Source organism: Lontra canadensis, unplaced genomic scaffold, assembly GCF_010015895.1.
Source record: "Lontra canadensis isolate GAN:19392208 unplaced genomic scaffold, GSC_riverotter_1.0 scaffold9, whole genome shotgun sequence".
In the NCBI taxonomy this organism is placed as follows: domain Eukaryota; kingdom Metazoa; phylum Chordata; class Mammalia; order Carnivora; family Mustelidae; genus Lontra; species Lontra canadensis.
The window spans coordinates 13,067,616-13,086,474 of NW_022631003.1; the positions used below are offsets into that span (position 1 = coordinate 13,067,616).

General features: G+C 35.7%; 2 long non-coding RNA genes across 4 annotated transcripts in view; one reads left to right on the forward strand and one right to left on the reverse strand.

Annotated features, from left to right (window-relative positions):
• The window catches only part of LOC116866144, a 72,166-nt gene extending 53,637 nt beyond the window's left edge, over positions 1-18,529 (reverse strand). Inside the window, exons 1-3 of one of the 2 annotated variants that reach the window (XR_004382348.1) lie at positions 18,384-18,529; positions 10,440-10,549; positions 1,624-1,682 (exon numbers count right to left, since the gene is read on the reverse strand). This is a non-coding gene — a long non-coding RNA (uncharacterized LOC116866144). Of the gene's footprint in view, positions 1-1,623; positions 1,683-10,439; positions 10,550-14,450; positions 14,510-18,383 lie in introns of those variants that run through there. The other variant, XR_004382347.1, reaches the window with a different exon arrangement.
• LOC116866143 overlaps positions 1-18,859 on the forward strand; it is a 193,540-nt gene that overhangs the window by 100,388 nt on the left and 74,293 nt on the right. The gene's annotated exons all lie outside the window — the stretch shown is intronic.

Here is an 18,859-nt window from a genome sequence, read left to right on the forward strand (position 1 = left end):
GCTGAAGGTGATAAAGTAGGATTGAATAATGAGATATATTAGCAAAAAATAGACTTTAGTAAATTTTAGGCAATGCAGAACATTTATGTAATTATTTCTGGGACTATTCTGAAAAAGTAAAAAAGAAACATTATAAACATGTTACATAATATAAAACATTCCAAATAATGCACAGCCATTCTTCTTGACCCTTAGCCTTTATACAAATATACAGTTATTGGCTAAACTGTCAAGAAAATTAGCTCTCTAGTTTGCTTTTACCTGTTTAGAGAGATTTGGAAACATCATGGGAGAAAAATGTGGTGCACTGGTATTTCCAGCTGTACAAATGCAGTATTAGTCATGACCATCCTCAAACTAACGTGGACTGTTTTGCTACAGAAATATCCTACTGATTCCCACTAACATGCACAATTTCCCTCAAAATTTCTCACCTGTGGAATGAACACAGGATTTTTATGCAATGTGGAGGAAATGACTTCAGTATAATGACTGAGTGAGGTGCCATTTCATGCAGAGACCAGTTGGATTCAAGTCCAAGCCCAAGATCACCTTCCCCTTCAGACTGTTTCAGCACAACTATCGGCAGAATTGAAATAAGTTTTAAACCATTAAAATCAATAATTCATCACCTTTTCCATGTATTTGCCAATCAAAGAATAAAAAGTGGGAGGTTGGGACTTACGTGGGAAAGGCAATAGAAATAAGAGAGGGGGAGATGGGGGAATGATTACAAGAGGAACAGCAAAATTTAATTTTTTTTATTCCAAGTAATTTCTAACTTCAAGATCAAAATGCCATATATTTGTAAGGAGATCTCATCAACCCAACATCAATGGAATGAGCATTCATTTTGTTTCAGTTCTCTAGCATGGGGCTGGCCTGGTGCTCTCTGCATTCTCTCTGTGACCCACGATATGCACCTGCTGGTCACAGGGAGGGGGTGGACCTGATTTACAGAGATGTTCACTGATCCATACACTAATTGAACTCAAAGACCTCGGATTCATTGATTTTGGACTAGCTCATCCCTCATTTTCTAGATTCAGTTGCATTAGCCAGCCAATATTTTTCTTAAACATCACCAGGAGAGGAAACATCACAAGTCATTACTGCCAACCTCCTTCAATGTTGAATGGAGTGTTTAACCTAAATCAATATTGTAATTAATTAATGAATGTAGGTGAGTACTTTTGAGAACAAGGTTGAGGATTACATTCTTATAAAAAAGTGAGTTTTTCCCTCCTAACCTCTTCCTATCTTCATCTGCACATACCTTATTTGTCTTCCAAATGAGTTTATTTCTGGAAGTGGCTAGCTACAGATTTCAAACCATAAAATCAGAGAATCTCAGAAGCAAGTAGCCTTTGTTTGCCCTATTTCTTAATGTCACATGCCCTCTGGTGGTAAAATCAGAGGACTTGCTGTGGTTTCATTTGAGTTCTCCAAAGCAAAATGTTTCATTAAAATGAAATTTAAAAAGCATTCATCCTAATTAGCTGTTTGTTGTAAATAAATATATTTTGAGAAACTAAAGCACGCTTCAGCATAACCTGAGACTGAGAAGGTTAATTAAGTAAGCAGAGTAGTGAAGGGTATTATAGTTGGCAAAATTGCCCTTACCTTTCTGGAGCAGGGGATTCCAGGCCTTTATCCTGTTCTCCATTTCTCTACCTTTTTTTCTGAAATAGAGAAGAAAACTTCAAAATTGCACCTGAGTACTTGTTGCATGTGGGTCAGCTCTTCTTTACTGCTACATTATAGCTGATAGCTTGGGCAGAGAAGGAACTCTGACAACTGTTGCCTAAAACAACATATACATAAAATTAGATTGTAAGACAATGACCATTGGGGTACAATCACTAGGAGTTTATTCATAGAAATATTATATCATTACTTTGATCATATCCTCTGAAAATATGAACAGTAATTTGAAAATTAAAATAATGAGTCAGGGAACCTACTAATCTTGGGGAGAATTTATATTAAAAACAATCTTTCCAGGCACGCCAGGGTGGCTCAGTCGGTTAAGGGTCGGCCTTCAGCTCAGGTCATGATCCCAGGGTCCTGGGATGGAACCCTGCATCAGGCTCCCTGCTCAGCGGTGAGTCTGCCTCTCCTTCCCCCAGCTTATGCACTCTTTCTTTCTCTCAAATAAATAAAATCTTTTATATATATATATACCTTTCCATGTATATTTTTTAGTTTTCACAAAGCAAAATGTTTTGAATATTTTTATTTTGAGAAGAAAATATCTTTTTTTTTTTTTTCTGAGAGGGTGTCAGGTTGTATCTTTAAAAACAAAATTTTATATAACCATAGATGGCAGGATTTTTTTCTTTTTAGTATTTTTTAATTTTTATTTTGAAGTAGTTTCAGATTAATAAGAATTTGCAACAGTGGTACAAAATATAGTATTAAATTTCCATATACCTTTTATTCAGCTTCATTAAGTATTAATATTTTACTTAAATACAGTATAATTTTCAAAATCAGAAAATTAACATTGATATTATACTATTAACTAATCTACAGACATTATTCAACTTTTGCCAATTATCCCATGAATGCCCATTTTATGGACCAGGATCTAGATAATGATTAAATCAATAATGATTATATTCATATTATACATATAAATACCACAGAAGTGACATTGTAATTTTTTCAGTTTATTGTGTTTAGAGTCTTTGATGTTGATGTAGCTTATTCCTAGTGATGTTAATTTTGATCATTTGGTTAAGGTAGTGTCTAATGGATTTCTCTACTATAAAGTAACTGTTTTTCCCTTTGTACTTAATTAGTATCTTATAAAGAAATACTTTAAAACTATGTAAATACCCTATACCTTTTCCTATATTAACCCACTAATTGCCAAATGAATTTTTTATTTCCATAATTTTTTGACATTTATTAATTAAAATTCTGTAAAGAACTTTTCCTTTTTTTCTCATATATATATTTCTCAATATATTCTATATTTCTAATCCATTTCCATCATTTATTTTGTTTTTCATATTGGCCCACATTTAATGACTGGGAGCCTCAAGTTGATGTCTGTGTCTTTTTGACATTGCCCATTATTTTTTTGAGCACTTCTTTTTCAACCACAGGATGTTCCAGACCTATTTTGTACTTTCCCTGCTCTAAACCTGGGGTCATTTTTCTAAAAATAACTCTAAAAATTAAAATGGTTATGGTTATACTTTTTCTTATTTGTAACTCCTTTCCCTGAAGGTAAGAAATCTGTTTCTCATTACTCAAAGTTTATTTACTTGTTTGCACAGTCCTAAAAAATACAACTTTTCAGAATTAATAACTTATGCGCCTTTAGAGGAGTGGAGGAAGTTACTAACTCATATACAATGGTTGTGTACAGCTCCTTTTGTCTTATTCTTAAGAGCACATAGTCAAAATACTGTTTTCAAACTTCTTTAGGTTTACTCTTTTCTTCCCCACCCCCTTCACAGTAGTGTAATTTGTAATAGAGTTAGGCTCATTTGTTATTATTTGTATGAATTTTGGGTTCTCCTCTCATTCTGCTTGATTTGAGTCCCTTATTTGTATTTTTGGTGTATGAAATATTATCATGGTTTCTAAGAATCAGAACTGTACAAAGAATTATCCTCAGGGAACTGTTTCTTCCCCTGTCCCCGTCATCCCTTGTACCACATGCCTCTCCCCCTTATTTCTGTAAGTAAGTAATCTTTAGTTTCAGGTTATCTTTTTTTTGGGGGGGATGGAAATGAGTAGATACATGTATATTTTATTTCTCTCACTTTTATAAAAGGTGGCACATAAATAGTACTCTTTTGTACTTATTTCTACTTAATGTAGCCTGGAAAACTGTCCATATTAGTTCATAGAAATTCTCTTGTAGTTTTTCCTTCTTACAGCTGTGTAGATGTATGTAACTTATTTAACCACTCTCCTATATTTAGACATTTACATTGTTTTCAATATTTTGCAACAATGAACAATGCTATGATTAATAACTCATGCAAATGTATTTTTGTATTGGAGGGGTATCTTCTGGATAAATTCTTAAAAGTGGACTTGCTGTGGATAAAAAAGCAAGACCCGTCTGTATACTGCCTACAAGAGAAACCTTTCAGTTCTAAAGACACATGTAGATTGAAAGTGAGGGGATGAAAAAGCATTTATTATGCAAATGGAAGTGAAAAGAAAACCAGGGTAGCAATACATATGTTGGAAAAAATAGACTCTAAAGTAAACAAAACAGAGGATCACAGAGGAAGAGAAGAAAAAATAAAACAAGATGAAACCAGAGAGGGAAACAAACCAGAAGAGACTTAACCATAGGAAAGAAACTGAGGGTTGCTCAGGGTCAAGGCGAGTAGACGGATGGGGTAATGGGTGATGGACATTAAGGAGGGCATGTGACATGTTGAGCACTGGGTATTATATAAAACTGATGGGACACAGACTTGTACCTCTGAAACCAATAGTACATTATATGTCAATTAAAAAATAGACTCCAAAGACTTTAACAAGAGACAAAGAAGGACTCTATAATAATCATAAAGGGAAAAATCCAAGTATCGCAATTGTAAATATGTAGGTGCCCATCATGGGAGCACCCAAATACATAAAGCAGTTAATAATGAGCATAAAGTATTTGATACTGGGAACTTGGGTGGCTCAGTAGTTAAGCGTCTATCTTCAGCTCAGATCATGATCCCAGGATACTGGGATTGAGCCCCACATTGGTGGGAAGCCTGGTTCTCCCTCTCTCACTCCCCTGCTTGTGTTCCCTCTCTCACTGTGTCTCTCTCTGTCAAATAAATAAAATCTAAAAACAACAAAAAAAAGTATTTGATACTAATACAATAATAGTAGGGTACTTTAAAACCCCCATACATCAATAGAGAAATCATCCTAACAGAAAATCAACAAAGAAACAGTGGCTTTCAATGGCACATTGGGCCAGATGGCTCTAACAGATACATTCAGAACATCCCATCCTAAAACAGTAGAATACACATTCTCTTCAAGTGCACATGGAACATTCTCCAGAATGGATCACATAATAGGCCACAACACAATTCCTAACAAGTTTGAAAAGATTGAAGTCATATCATGCATCTTTTTCAATCACAATAGTATGAAACTAGAAATCAACCACAAGAAAAAATCTGGAAAGAACACAAATACATGGAGGTTAAATAACATGCTACTAAACAATAAAAGGTCAAACAAGAAATCAAAGAGAAAATAAAAAAAAAATACATGAAGACAAAAATGAAAACACAATGACCTAAAATCTTAGGGATGCAGCAAAAGCTGTTCTAAGAGGGAAGTTTATAACAATAGAGGCCTACTTCAAGAAGAAGAAGAAAAAAAATCTCAAATAATCTACCCTGACACCTAAAGGAGCTAGGAAAAGAACAAACAAAACCCAAAGTGAGCAGAAGGAAGGAAATAATAACGGAACATAAATAGTATAGAAACTAAAAATAAATAAATAAATAAAAATAGATCAATGAAACCAGGTTCTTTGAGAAGATCAACAAAATTGATAAACTTTTAGCCAGACTTGAGAGAAGGAGAGAGAGAGAGAACAGAATCAAAATCATAAATGAAAGAGGAGAAATAGTAACCGACACCACAGAAATTCAAAGAGATTATAAGAGAATATTATGAAAAATTATATGCCAACAAATTGGATAACCTAGAAGAAGTGGATATGTTCCTAGAAACATGTAACCTCCCAAACCTGAATCAGGAAGAAATAGAAAATTTGAACAGACTAATTACCAGCAATGAAATTAAATTAGTAATTAAAAAAAACCTTCCAACAAATTAAAAATCCAGTGACAGATGGCTTCACAGGTAAATTCTACCAAACATGTAAAGAATAGTTAATGCTTATTCTCAAACTATTCCAAAAAAATAGAAGAGGAAAGAAAGCTTCCAAATTCATTTCATAAGGACAGCATTAACCTGATAGCAATACCAGATAAACACACTACCAGAAAAGAGAACTATGGGCCAATAACTGATTTACATAGATGTGGATATCCTCAACAAAACAGTAGCAAACTGAGTCCAACAGTACATTTTAAAAAAAAGTCATTCACCATGATCAAGCGGTATTTATTCCTACGATGCAAGAGTAGTTCAGTAGTTGCAGATCAACGAACATGATACATCCCATCAACAGGAGAAAGGATGAAAACCTTATGATCATCTCAATAGAGGCCGAAAAAGCATTTGACAAAGTGCAGCATCTACCCATGATAAAAATCCTCAACACAATAGTTTTAGAGGGAATGTACTTCAGTATAACAAGGCCATATATAAAAAATCCACAGTGAACACCGTAATGCTGAAAAACTAAGCTTTCCCCCTAAGGTCTAGAACAAGACAAGGGTATCCATTCACCACCTTTCTTCAGTATAGTATCAGAAGTCCTAGAGACAGCAATCAGACACAAAAAGAAATAAAAGGCATCTAAATTGGTAAAAAAAAAAAAATTGGTAAAAAAAAAAAAACTTTGACTATTTGCAGATGACATGATACTATATATAGAAAACTCTACCAAAAAACTTCTAGAACTAATGAATGAATTCAGTAAAGTAAGGTTGTAAAATCAATATACAGAAATCTGTATTTCTGTACACAAATAATGAAGCTGCAGAAAGAGAAATTAAAACAAGTCCATTTACAATTGCACCAAAAATAATAAAATACCTAGGAATAAACTTAACCAAGGAGGTAAAAGATATGTACTCTGGAAACTATAAAACATTGATGAAAGAAATTGTAAAAGACACAAAGAAGTGGAAAGACATTTTTTGCTCATGGATTATAAGAAGAAATATTATTAAAGTGTCCATAATATCCAAAGCAATCTACAGATTTAATGCAACCCTTATCAAAATGCCAAGAGTATTTTTCACAGAACTAGAACAAATAGTCCTAAAATTTATATGCAACCACAAAGGACTGCAAATAGCCAAAGCAATTTTGAAAAAGAAAGACTAAACTGGAGGTATCACAATCCCAGATTTCAAGATACGCTACAAAACTGTAGTAATCAAAACAGTAAGGTACTGGCACAAAAATAGGATGCATAGATCAATGGAACAGAATGGAGAGCCCAGAAGTAAATCCATCATTATATGGTCAATTTATCTTCAACAAAGGAGGCAAGAAAATGCAATGGGAAGAAGATAATCTCTCTCTTCACCAAATGGTGTTGGGAAGACTGGACAGCCACATGCAGAGAATGAAACTGAACCACTTTCTTATACCATATGAAAAAAAAATGAAAAAAAAAAAAAACCCTCAAGATGGACTAAGGACTTATATGTGAGACCTGAAACCATAAAAATCCTAGAGGAAAGGACTGGCAGTAATTTCTCTGACTTTAGCCACAGGAGCATTTTTCTAGATATGTCTCCTGAGGCAAGGGAAACAAAAGCAAAAATAAACTATTGGGACTACCTCAAAAAGCCTCTGCACAGCAAAGGAAACAATCAACAAAACTAAAAGAGCCTACTAAATGGGAGAAGTTATTTGTAAATGACACATCCAATAAAGGATTACTATTCAAAATATATAAAGAACTTATAAAAGTCAACATTGAAAAAACAAACCAATGAAAAAATTAGCAGAAGACATGAACAGACATTTCTTCAAAGAAGACAATGCAGATGACAGACACATGAAGAGATGCTCGGCATCACTCATCAGGGAGATACAAATCAGAACCGCAATAAGGCATCACCTTATACCTGTCAGAATGGCTAAAATAAAAAAAAATAATAAGAAACAATAAGTGTTGGCAAAAATGTGGAGAAAAAGGAACACTTGTGCACTGTTGGTGGGAATGCAAACTGGTGCAGCCACTATGGAAAAGAGTATGGAGTTTCCTCAGAAAATTAAGAAAAGAACTACCGTATGATCTGGTAATTCCACTACTATTTACCCAAAGAATACAAAAACACTAATCAAAAAGGTATATGCAGCCCTATATTTATTATAGCACTATAATATTCTATGTTTATTATAGCCAAATTATGAAGCAGCCCAAGTGTCTACCAATAAATGAATGGATAAGGAAGGTGTAGAATACATACATACAGTGGATTATTACTCAGCCATAAAAATGAATGAAATCCTCCATTTGCAATGTGTATGAATCTAGAGAGTATAATGCTGAAATAAGAGAAAGACAAATAGCATATGATTTCATTCATATGTGGAATTTAAGAAACAAAGAAAAAAAATAGACAAACCAAAAATAGACTCTTAACTCTAGAGAAGAAACTGATGGCCAACAAAGGAAAGGAGGGTCGGGGGATGGGAGAAATAGATGATAAAGATTAAGGGTACACTTACCATGATGAGCACTGAGTGAGTAATGTGTAGAATTGCTGAATCACTATATTGTACACTTGCAACAAATATAACATTGTATGTTAACTATACTGGAATTAAATAAAAAAGTGGGCTTGCTGAGTCAAAAGGTAAATGTAGATGTAGCTTCTTAGGTATTGTCAATTTCCCTCCCAAAAACTTGTACTAGTTTGCATTTCTGCCAGTAATGTATGAGAGTGCTTGTTTCTCTACAGAATGTGTTGTCATATTTTTAAATTGTTGCCATCTGATAATTATATACCAGTATAGTTTTAGTTTGTATTTCTCTTATTATGAGTGAGATTAAATACCTTTTCCTATATTCAGAGGTCATTTTTTTAAGGATTTTTTTTAAATTTATTTGACAGAGATCACAAGTAGGCAGAGAGACAGAGAGAGAGGGGGGAATGGGGGGAGCAGGCTCCCTGCTGAGCAGAGAGCCCGATGCGGGGTTCAATTCCAGGACCCTGGGATCACGACCTGAGCCGAAGGCAAATGCTTTAACCCACTGAGCCACCCAGGCACCCCTCAGAGGTCATTTTTATAAGGTGGTTATAGATGGCCTTCTTTTGCCTTTTCTCCATTTTAGTGAGTTTTTAAAAATTCTTTTCCCCTCAGTTATTAAGTTCTTTGTATATTAGCAATAATAGTATTCTATCTATAGTTAGAGTTATGTTGTGAACACTTTATCAAAATTTGTTGTCTTTGACTTTATTTATGATTTTTTTCATCATGCCATGTCTTTCCATATGATTTTTAATATCAACTTGTCTACCTCCATAAGAAAGTTTATTTGTGTCTTTCTTGGGATTGTGTTAAATTTTACATTAACTTAGAAAGAATGGACAGTTTATGATACTGAGTCATGCTATCCAAAAACTGGGAATGTTGGGGTTCCTGGGTGGCTGAGTTGGTTAAAGCCTCCGACTTCTGGTTTTGGCTCAGGTCAGGATCAGGGTCACGAGATTGGGCCCCCTGTTGGGCTCTGAGCTGAGCATGGAGCCTGTTTAAGATTCTTTCCCTTTCCCTCTGCTTCTCCCCCAGCTTGTACAAATTTTCCTCTTAAAAAACAAAAATGGAGTGTCTTTGCCTTTGTCCAGCTCTCTTCCTGTAGCTTTCAGGGGTGTTTTCCTCACATCAGACATGATTTTAGTCATATGTCATAATAAAAAAACTGAGACCAGAGATATTGACAAATTTGCCCAAGTTCACTTAGAGAGCAGTGGGCAAAATTGGCCCTTTAATCAAGATCCTGTGCAATTAACCAGTGCATAATACTCTTTCCTCAAGATATGGACTCCCCAAGTGTCACTTTCTATTTGAAAAAGAGAAAAAGCAAGTTCATACCTCATCCTCCTTTTCTTCATCTACTGTAGCAGCCATATTATTGATTATAGGGAACTGAGTGGGAGTATGGGGAGGACTGATGATGGTTGAATAATAGCACTGGGTTGGATCAGCAAGCCACACAGGTTTAAGGGAAAGGGAGTTTCATTGCAATTAATGGACTCCATATAGATAGAAAATGATACAAGATCTTTGGCTACAAAATTTATAAAACTCAGTTCTGTTCCACTTTCCAATTTGCTTTCAGTGTGCAACCAATGTGATCTTACAAAAATGAAAATAGTTAAATATCATTCCCCTTCCTTTAATCTTTCAGTGGATTCACTTTGGTCTCAGAGTAAAGGTAGAACTTCATATGGCCTGTTCCTCAGTCTCTAAGCTCAGCTCCATGCCATGCTTTACCACACTGCTGCTCTAGCCCTAGTAAAGTACCTGCAGTACTTCATCCTTCTGCATCCCATCCAGACAACCTCTTCTCCAGAAGGCCGTTCCTGATCCTGTCTTTTATACCCCTTGTGTGCTTTCTGTAGGGACTTGCTCTAACCTTTATCACCTTGCATTTTATCACTTAATAGTTTATCCACAAACTCTTGAGGGTATGAACTATTTTAATTTTAGATTCTAGATCCCAGTGCCATGTCTTATGTAGTAGCCTCTTAATATGTTTGTTGACTGAATGACTGACTGAATAAATATTATTTTCTTACCTTTTTTGATGTCATGGCACACTCTTCTCTCTTCTTCAGATAGTTTCTTCTTCTTGCATGGGAAATAATTTTCCTGTATCCTCAGGATTGTCATCATCGTGAGCTGTGGACTTTTTCAAACTTTCAAGAGAAATCTCAAATCTTTGATCTAAGATTTTTTTTTTAAGTTAATAATCAACTGACATACGCTTTCCACTTTCTTTTCTGTCTGGGAATGATTTGTAGCTGTCATTGGGATGAATAATCCTTGGCCTTTTATAAAATGCAAACCTGAAAATGTTCTTTGAAATCTGATCGTGCCATTTCTAAAAGGCATCACTTTTTGTCAAAAGTCTGGTCCAACTCTGGCAGTTGATATTTTACAAGTATCAGATGTATGCTCTGAACTATTTTTCTTTACCTATGACAGTGATAAGCACTAGTTTTTATTGAGCTCCACCTATGTATTAGACACTCTTCTAAACATATGACATATAGATTACTTCAGGAGATTTAACTTTTCACTGTATTCTCATAGACAAAGAAGCTGAGGCATGCAGAGCTTAAGTAACTTGCCCAATAGTAATAATAGGAACTGAGATTAGATTTTCAGGGGAGCCAAATCGAGAGTTTATATTCTAAAATTGCATTAGACCACTTTCTTTATCTATACTTCACCTTGCTATGCCTCCTGTAATATGTAATGTTGTTTGTGTGCTACATGTATGTTTATTATCTCCCCAATAGGATCCTAAGATCTTTATTTAAAGAGAGTGTCTTAGCTCTTTAGCTTCTATAATATGTTATATAGTGCTAGACACATTGTATGACCATTTCATAAGCACATGCTCAGTTTCTTTGAAAAGTTTACTGAAATTCACCCCAAATAGGAAAATGTATATAGGGATTTTAACAAATGAGGATAAAATAGCATATTTTCAAAAATCTGAATTTTTTGATCTAAGAGTTGAATTTAAGATTATTATTATAATAGATGTAATAGGAACTGAAGAAGAGGGGAAGACCCTCATGACATCATCCATCGACGGTCTCTCTTCCTTGTCAGGCTTCTACATGAATGTAATGATGCCTTGATGAATATTGATGAAACTGAGTGCCTTGTGACTTATTTGCTTTGTACCAACACTGATTAATAAAGCATTAATTTAACTCATTCTCTTTTATAGCTTCCTCTCCTAATTCCTCTCACGATTATTTTCTGAAGGAGTAGGAAGTTTGTTATTACTCTATGAAATCCTAATGAATTCTTGTTTACCACAAGGATATCCTCAACTAAGCTTGTGTACTCCAACTCTCCTGTAATGATGCCTGTTTACCTCAACAGGAATGCCACCCAGTGCTTGGGAGGTTAAAATATTCCCCCATGCCATAGTGGATGGGGTTTTGGGAGGGCATAGTGGTATCAACCATCAAGAAAATAATAACTTTTCACTACCAAGACCCTCTTTCCTTCATGCAAATAGATCCCAGCAGGCTACCAAACTTGGCCTGTACATGTCTGAATTTATTGAATACATATTTGCAGAATAGATCTAGTGAGTTACAATTCCATTATTCTTTTAAGCCAGTGTCAAATTCAAGAAAGCAAAAGGGAAAATAAGTGTATATAGTACTACCTCAAAGCTTCTACCGTATAAGACTAAGTCTTCCCAGAACTTTTGCCACGTTACTTTTTTTATTAATAACTTCTTGTTCTAATCATTTTGGATTACAAAAATAATACATTATTTTGGTAGAACTATTGAAAATCAGAAAGTGTTTTTAAGTGTTTACTAATTCATAATCTCTTCACTCAGAGATACCCACTGTTAATATTTTGGTATGTGAAAAATGTGTGTGTGTGTGTGTGTGTGTGTATCCAATAACTCGACCTTATATCATGGACATTTTTTAGATCACTTAAGATTCTTCAGTGACTTTTTAAAAAAGGTTTATAATGTCTATTGATAACTGTATAATGTTCTAGTTAATGATCTGACATTGATGGATATGTTGATGCTTTCATTGAATTGAACACCAGCTTGTATGGTGTCTGAATAAGAGAGGAAAGTTAATCATGAGCTGCGTAAAATATTCTAAAGGAAGTAAGCAACCTTCATCTTCCTAACAAAATGCTGGAATTAAAACATAAAGAAAAGGAAGTTCTTTTTTTTTTGTAAAAGGCCCCAGAACTCAGATGCTTATCTGAGGTGTTTTTTCTTTTTTTTTAAATGATTCAAGTCTAGTGGAAATCTGTTCATGTCTGAAATCCCTCAGCAGGGGTAGGAAAGTGACAGGAACACATCTTTTTCAGACTTACAGCAACTTCATTTTCTTAATCTAACCTGCAAATATCACAAATACAACCTTACACTCAGTGCTTTGGCTGCTGCCAGTGGTTATCAACTGGTGGGAGGACTTAAGAGAATGAAAATTGGAGACAAAATCAAGAGACATTTTCATAACCTTAGAATAGACACAACCATATCACCTCTACTGTGCAAATAATTTACCTTTTCTGTTACTGTGTGAAGTAAATACCTGCTTTGAGATATATTTACCCAGAAGAAACTGGTGACTAATTTGTCAGCTAAAAGATCACAAACTAAAAGGAATTAGATTAGTCCTAAAAGAAATTAGATTGGGGGATGTAGCAAGAGAAATAAAAGAAAAACTTCACTTCAGTATTCTGTACAATGAAGCGTACAAGGCTTTTATAGCATGGAAGAGCTAATTAAAATATATACTATTTTATGCCTCTTAAGTTGAAAAAGGATTAAAATAATGAGCATGGGCAATGATGTGGAGCAATGGAAACTCACACAGTGCTGGAAAATTACTGAGCAGTTAGGTTCAATTTTTAAAGCTAAAAGTATATATACCCTTCAGTAGAGCTTAGGGAAAGCCAGAGAAAAGCTTGAGTCTTCTTTAGTCTTATCTTTCAAGATAATGAGGTAGAAATGAAGATGAAACTTCAAGGTAGATGTCTTGCATCCTTGCTAAGGCTCAGGAGAAAGATTCTGGAGCACTGGTGTGCAAGGACAGAGCAGTGGGAGCATCTTTCTCAGATACAGGTACCGAGGGGTGCATTTTCTGTAGAGAAACCATGAGAGACTGTGGACTCTGAGAAACAAACTGAGGGTTTTGGGGGTGTGGGGATTTGGGGGGTTGGGTGAGCCTGGTGGTTGGTATTATGGAGGGCAAATAATACATGGAGCACTGGGTGTGATGCATAAACAATGAATTTTGGAACACTGAAAAAAATAAAATTAAATAAAAAAAATATATAACTAAAAGTCTGCTTTCTTATTATCACTCTGTGTCAACATTCCTAAACAATATTCCTCCCTGAATAAATGTCTGAGTTCTTTACAATTATCATGGTTATTGCATATTTTTAAACTACTTCATCCTTTCAATATCATTGTTTTCTACATGGAAGTTAATTCAGAAAACTTTCAGTGATGCAGTCAATCCCTAATACTCATAGACTCAGCTACATAAAACCTCAGGGGATAATGGGGTAGAAGGGAGGTTTTCTAGAACAGAGTATGTTCCACCAAATTGGTAGATAAAGGAAAGGAGTCAGTGGAAAGGGATGGATTAAAGAGAAGGGGTAGGATATAATTAATGCATCAGAGTCTATAGGCTTTTGTAGTTGTGGCTCCCTTTGGTGACTCAGGGTCTGACCCTGACTTTGCTTGACTAACGAGACATTAACACAGGTAATACAGACAGAGATTTGTAAAGCGATTGTACATAGAGGCTTGCTCTCTTTTGGCCCTTGGTGGTCGGGGTGGGGGATCCTGCAAGCACTAACTAATATGTGAACAGGCCCTGGATGTTTTTGATGATGAGTGACACATGGCCTAGCCACTTTTGTCACCCCAGCTGACATCAGACCAATTTCCAGACATGTGATTAGGGCTATTCTAGAGCATCCAGTCCCAGGTAGGTCTCCAGCTGGTTATGTGAGTGAATACAGATACAACTAGCCAAACTGGCCCATGTGAGCAGAAACATCCAGCTTACCTTTAGACTTGTGAGCAATGCTGTATGATTGTTGTTTTAAGCCACCAGGTTTTGAGCTGATTTGTTAAGCAGCAAATACAAAGTCCTTGAGTAGGTGAGTAAGGATGGGATAGAAGGCAGAGGCAAAAGAGACAGATTGGTCTTGGATATGACATCATATATGCATATCAGTGTTCATATCCTACCCCCCATCCAAACATACACACCCTTCCCCACTTCCCGTCAGGGTGAGGGAAAAGAATGTAAGCTCTGAGCTGAAACTGCCTAAATTTAAATCCTGGCTGTGTTCTTTGCTGGCCAAGTGATCTTGAGCACCCATCTTATTAATCTGTAAAATGGAGATGATAGTATTTACCTCCCAATGTTGTTGAAAAGATTAAGTGATATTATGTGGATAAGAGCCTGGATCATAGCAAATGTTTTAAATGTTAACTAAGGTAGGTATCTGGGTGAAGATATGGCATAAACTAGAGATGAAATGATAGGGAGAGTTGAGAAAGTATCAGGGAACATCAAAAGTTTCAAGAATACCAGATGTAAGATACCTTTAGAAAGTAAAAGGTAGAATAGTAAGAATGTTAGGATAAAGAAAATGGTGGTGAAAATTTTTTAAGAAGGTGATTATGGAGGAATTTTTTAAAAATGGTAGAATCACAATGACAGTCTAATTAAAGTTAAAAAATATATATATACATACATATATGGAGGCCACACTCAGCACAGCTACAATTTTCTTTTCTTTTGTTTTTTAATTTAATTTAATTTAATTTTTTTTTCAGTGTTCCAAAATTCATTGTTGTGCACCACACCCAGTGCTCCATGCATTGCATGGAGCAGTTACAATTTTCTACAACGATGCTCAGTCGCTCAGGAGTAGAATTGGGAGAGCAAGTAATGGGATTGTTGAATAGCAGATGGACAAAGAAATGGGGTTGTGGGAGCTAATGCTAGTTGATCATACAGCTTGAGTTGGCCTGGAATCGAGAGTGATCATAAAGGAACTGATTGAGGGAAGAGAATGGGGTCAGAACAAAGAGTCACATAGACCTAATTGAAAGTGGAAGCTGTTGCTTTCTTAGTTGGTGGATAGTATCATTTTTGCCTCTAGAGACTTGTTCCCTTGCCTAAAGCCCATGGTCCTGTTAGCCTATGATTTTGCATAGTTTTTGTTCCAGAAGACATAGTTTCTCAATCTCCTTAAGGAACACTACACTATTTAAAAGATAGCTCTGTTTTTTTTTTTTAAAGATTTTATTTATTTATTTATTTATTTATTTATTTGCTCAGCTCCCTGCTGAGCTAAGGACCTTGGGATCATGACCTGAGCCGAAGGCAGAGGCTTAACCCACTGAGCCACCCAGATGCCCCGAGAGCTCTGGTTTTAAAATCTAGCCAATCTTGAAGAATGTTGCTATGGCTGATGTAAGAGTTTTTACTGCCTGAGCTCTCTTTTAGGGTCTTTATGGTTTCAGGTATCACTTTTAGGTCTTTAAACCATTTTGAGTTTATGTTTGTGTATGGTGTAAGGAAGCAGTCCAGTTTCATCCTTTTGCATGTAGCTGACCCGTTTTGGATGGAGCTAGAAAGTATAATGCTAAGCACAGTAAGTCAGTCTGAAAAAGACAAATACCATATGATTTCATTCACATGTAGAATTTAAGAAACAAAACAATTAAGCAAAGAAAAAAAGAGAGAAACCAAGAAACTTAACCGCAGAGAATAAACTAATGGTGACCAGAGGCAAGATGGGTGGGAGGGATGGGTGAACTAGGCGATGGGAATCAAGGAGCACACATGTGATGAACACTGGAAGATGTATAGAACTGTTGAATAACTGTGTTGTACACCTGAAACTAATATAACACTGTATTAAATATATTGGAATTAAAATTTATGGAAATCCACCAATCTTGGTGGCTCTCCTCTGAGGATGCTGTGCCTATTAGATCATCTGCCTCAGCTACTAAACCTTTTCTACAAGTGACCTTTATTAACCTTGCATGTTAAGGCAGCAAGAAACAGGATTTTATCTATAGTACTCGGATGTGCATCTGGCCATATTTGAACATCCTCTGAATCTAGCCATATTCGAATGTCTGCTTATCTGCTGAGTGGGCCTGGAAACTCCTGCCTCTCCTCTGTGACTTTGTAGGTTTTGCCCCTTTTCCAGACGCAGCTCATGAGCTCAGTCTATGGAGTCCTTCTCAGTTGTTCCAGCCCTATGTAATATCTCTCTTCAAAACCAATACAGCAACTCATCTGACACTTAGCATGTGCCATATTTTATTCTAGGCTTTCTCAAAGCTGAAGAATCAATACATTTTAAAGCCAGAAAAGGTTTCAGAGCATACCTAATCCAATTTTCTCGTTTTGCTGATGAGAAACCTGGAGACGTTTAGTAAGTGACAGACTGGAGGGATGGAACCCTGCTCACCTTTGTCATTATTTGGTATTTTTGCACCGTGTTATATGTATGTCCAGAGAGGAAGTCAGATTCCTCAGCACAAGGACTTCTTTGAATCAATAGCATTTAGTTGTTGGGCTCCTCAATAGATATTCTCCCACAGTGACACGATGCTTTACCAAACTACATGAGTTAGCTGAAAGAGGAAAATTCTTGTGTAGGACAGATTACACAGTTTAAAAAAATCATAGTTTTTCAAACTCTTAGATGTATAAACTTTTCAAAATATGTATTTGAAAGATTTTGTTATAGAAAATGTTCATGTGTTTCCATCTTTGTTATTACAAGCAAAAGGAAGTTATTCAACCTTAGCTTTGTTCCTTTAATTTACTGCTATATATCATCTTCTTTAGGATGTATGTGGACCAGTTCTAACTGGTATAGGTTACAGATACTTATTTGAACACCTAGAAGAGGACAGTTCTCCCATCCAGCCTTTTTGCCTGTTAACTGGAAGAAGCTTATCTTTGTTGTTATTGATTTTAATTCCATTGTGGAAAAAAAAGCATCAAAGAGTTTAAGAAACAAAAACATTTATGTAGTTTAACTTAATTTGATAACACAGATTGGACAAAAACAGAAAAAACAAAAGAAAATATAAAAATGTACACAGGAAGAATTTTGGAACACTGAAAAAAATAAAATTAAATTTAAAAAATTGTTAAAAATGTACATTGGGAGCTAAACAAATATTACTAGAAATTACTAATTTCTCCAGTTTTGAACTTTAATCACAAAAAAATCAGTATGTTACCCAAGATTATTTATTACCTATAATATGTGACTTGTCATTCATTGCCTTGAACAACTTCTTCTCCGAACCCATTTGAAAACTGAGTACAGAGCCTGCCATTTTCATTCCAAGTCCACCTGTGACCTTTTTTTTTTTTTTTAAAGATTTTCAAATTTATTTGATAGACAGAGAGCACTAGTAGGCAGAGAGTCAGGCAGAGAGAGAGAGGAGGAAGCAGGGTCCCCGCCGAGGCAGAGAGCCCAATGCTGGACTCGATTCCAGGACCCCAGGATCACGACCTGAGCTGAAGGCAACGGCTTAACCCACTGAGCCATCCAGGCACCCCATTGTGACCATTTTTAAGAAGACATTACTCAGCGTAGTTTAATCAAAGCTTATTGGGAACACTATCACAATTTAATCAATGCTCCACATGCTCATTTCAAGTTGGTGGCTCTGAAATCTCAGGACAAGCTTGTAAAAATAGAAAAGTTCTTCCAGTAATTCTTCCCTTGAGCTTAGTTGGGGCATTCCAGCCATACAGTTCTCCTTACTACTCTCTACTTCACCTTCCTTCTTCCTCTCCTTACCTCACAACAGAGAAATGACAACCACCACCCAGTTGCAGTCAGTTCACCTAATTCTACCCACAGGAGCCCAAAACATAAAGAAAACACATATATTTGTTTAAATATGTAACTAGCAGACAGCATTTTTCACAGAAAAATATTCTCACCCTCTTGGTGCTAGTCCTCTGTGTATTTTTCTTCCAGACTTATTCTTCCCCAAATGACTACAGTTTTTGCTGGCATTTCTCTGAAAGAATATTCAAGACCTCATTAAGAGTCAGAAAAGCTACCTGAATTTGCAGACAGCTTCCTGTTGGGCTCACATTTTGCAGAATGCAAGCTTGGTGTGCAGAAGGTGGGCATGGTGTTTGAAAAAACAGGAAGCACCTGTGAATGTGTGACTTTATTCCTGGAAGCAGAAGGCTCTCTCTGAGATGGTTGTACATGCTTTGTGCTGTTTCACCTATGAGTACTTTTGCAAAGCCTTTACATACTTTAAAGACCAAAAATGGGCTTCCAGATGGCAAGATTATTTGGAAAGTCTGGTACATCTATGGGCATGGTGGGAATCCACAGCTTTTCTTTTTTTCTTTTATTTTCTTTCTTTCTTTCTTTCTTTCTTTCTTTCTTTCTTTCTTTCTTT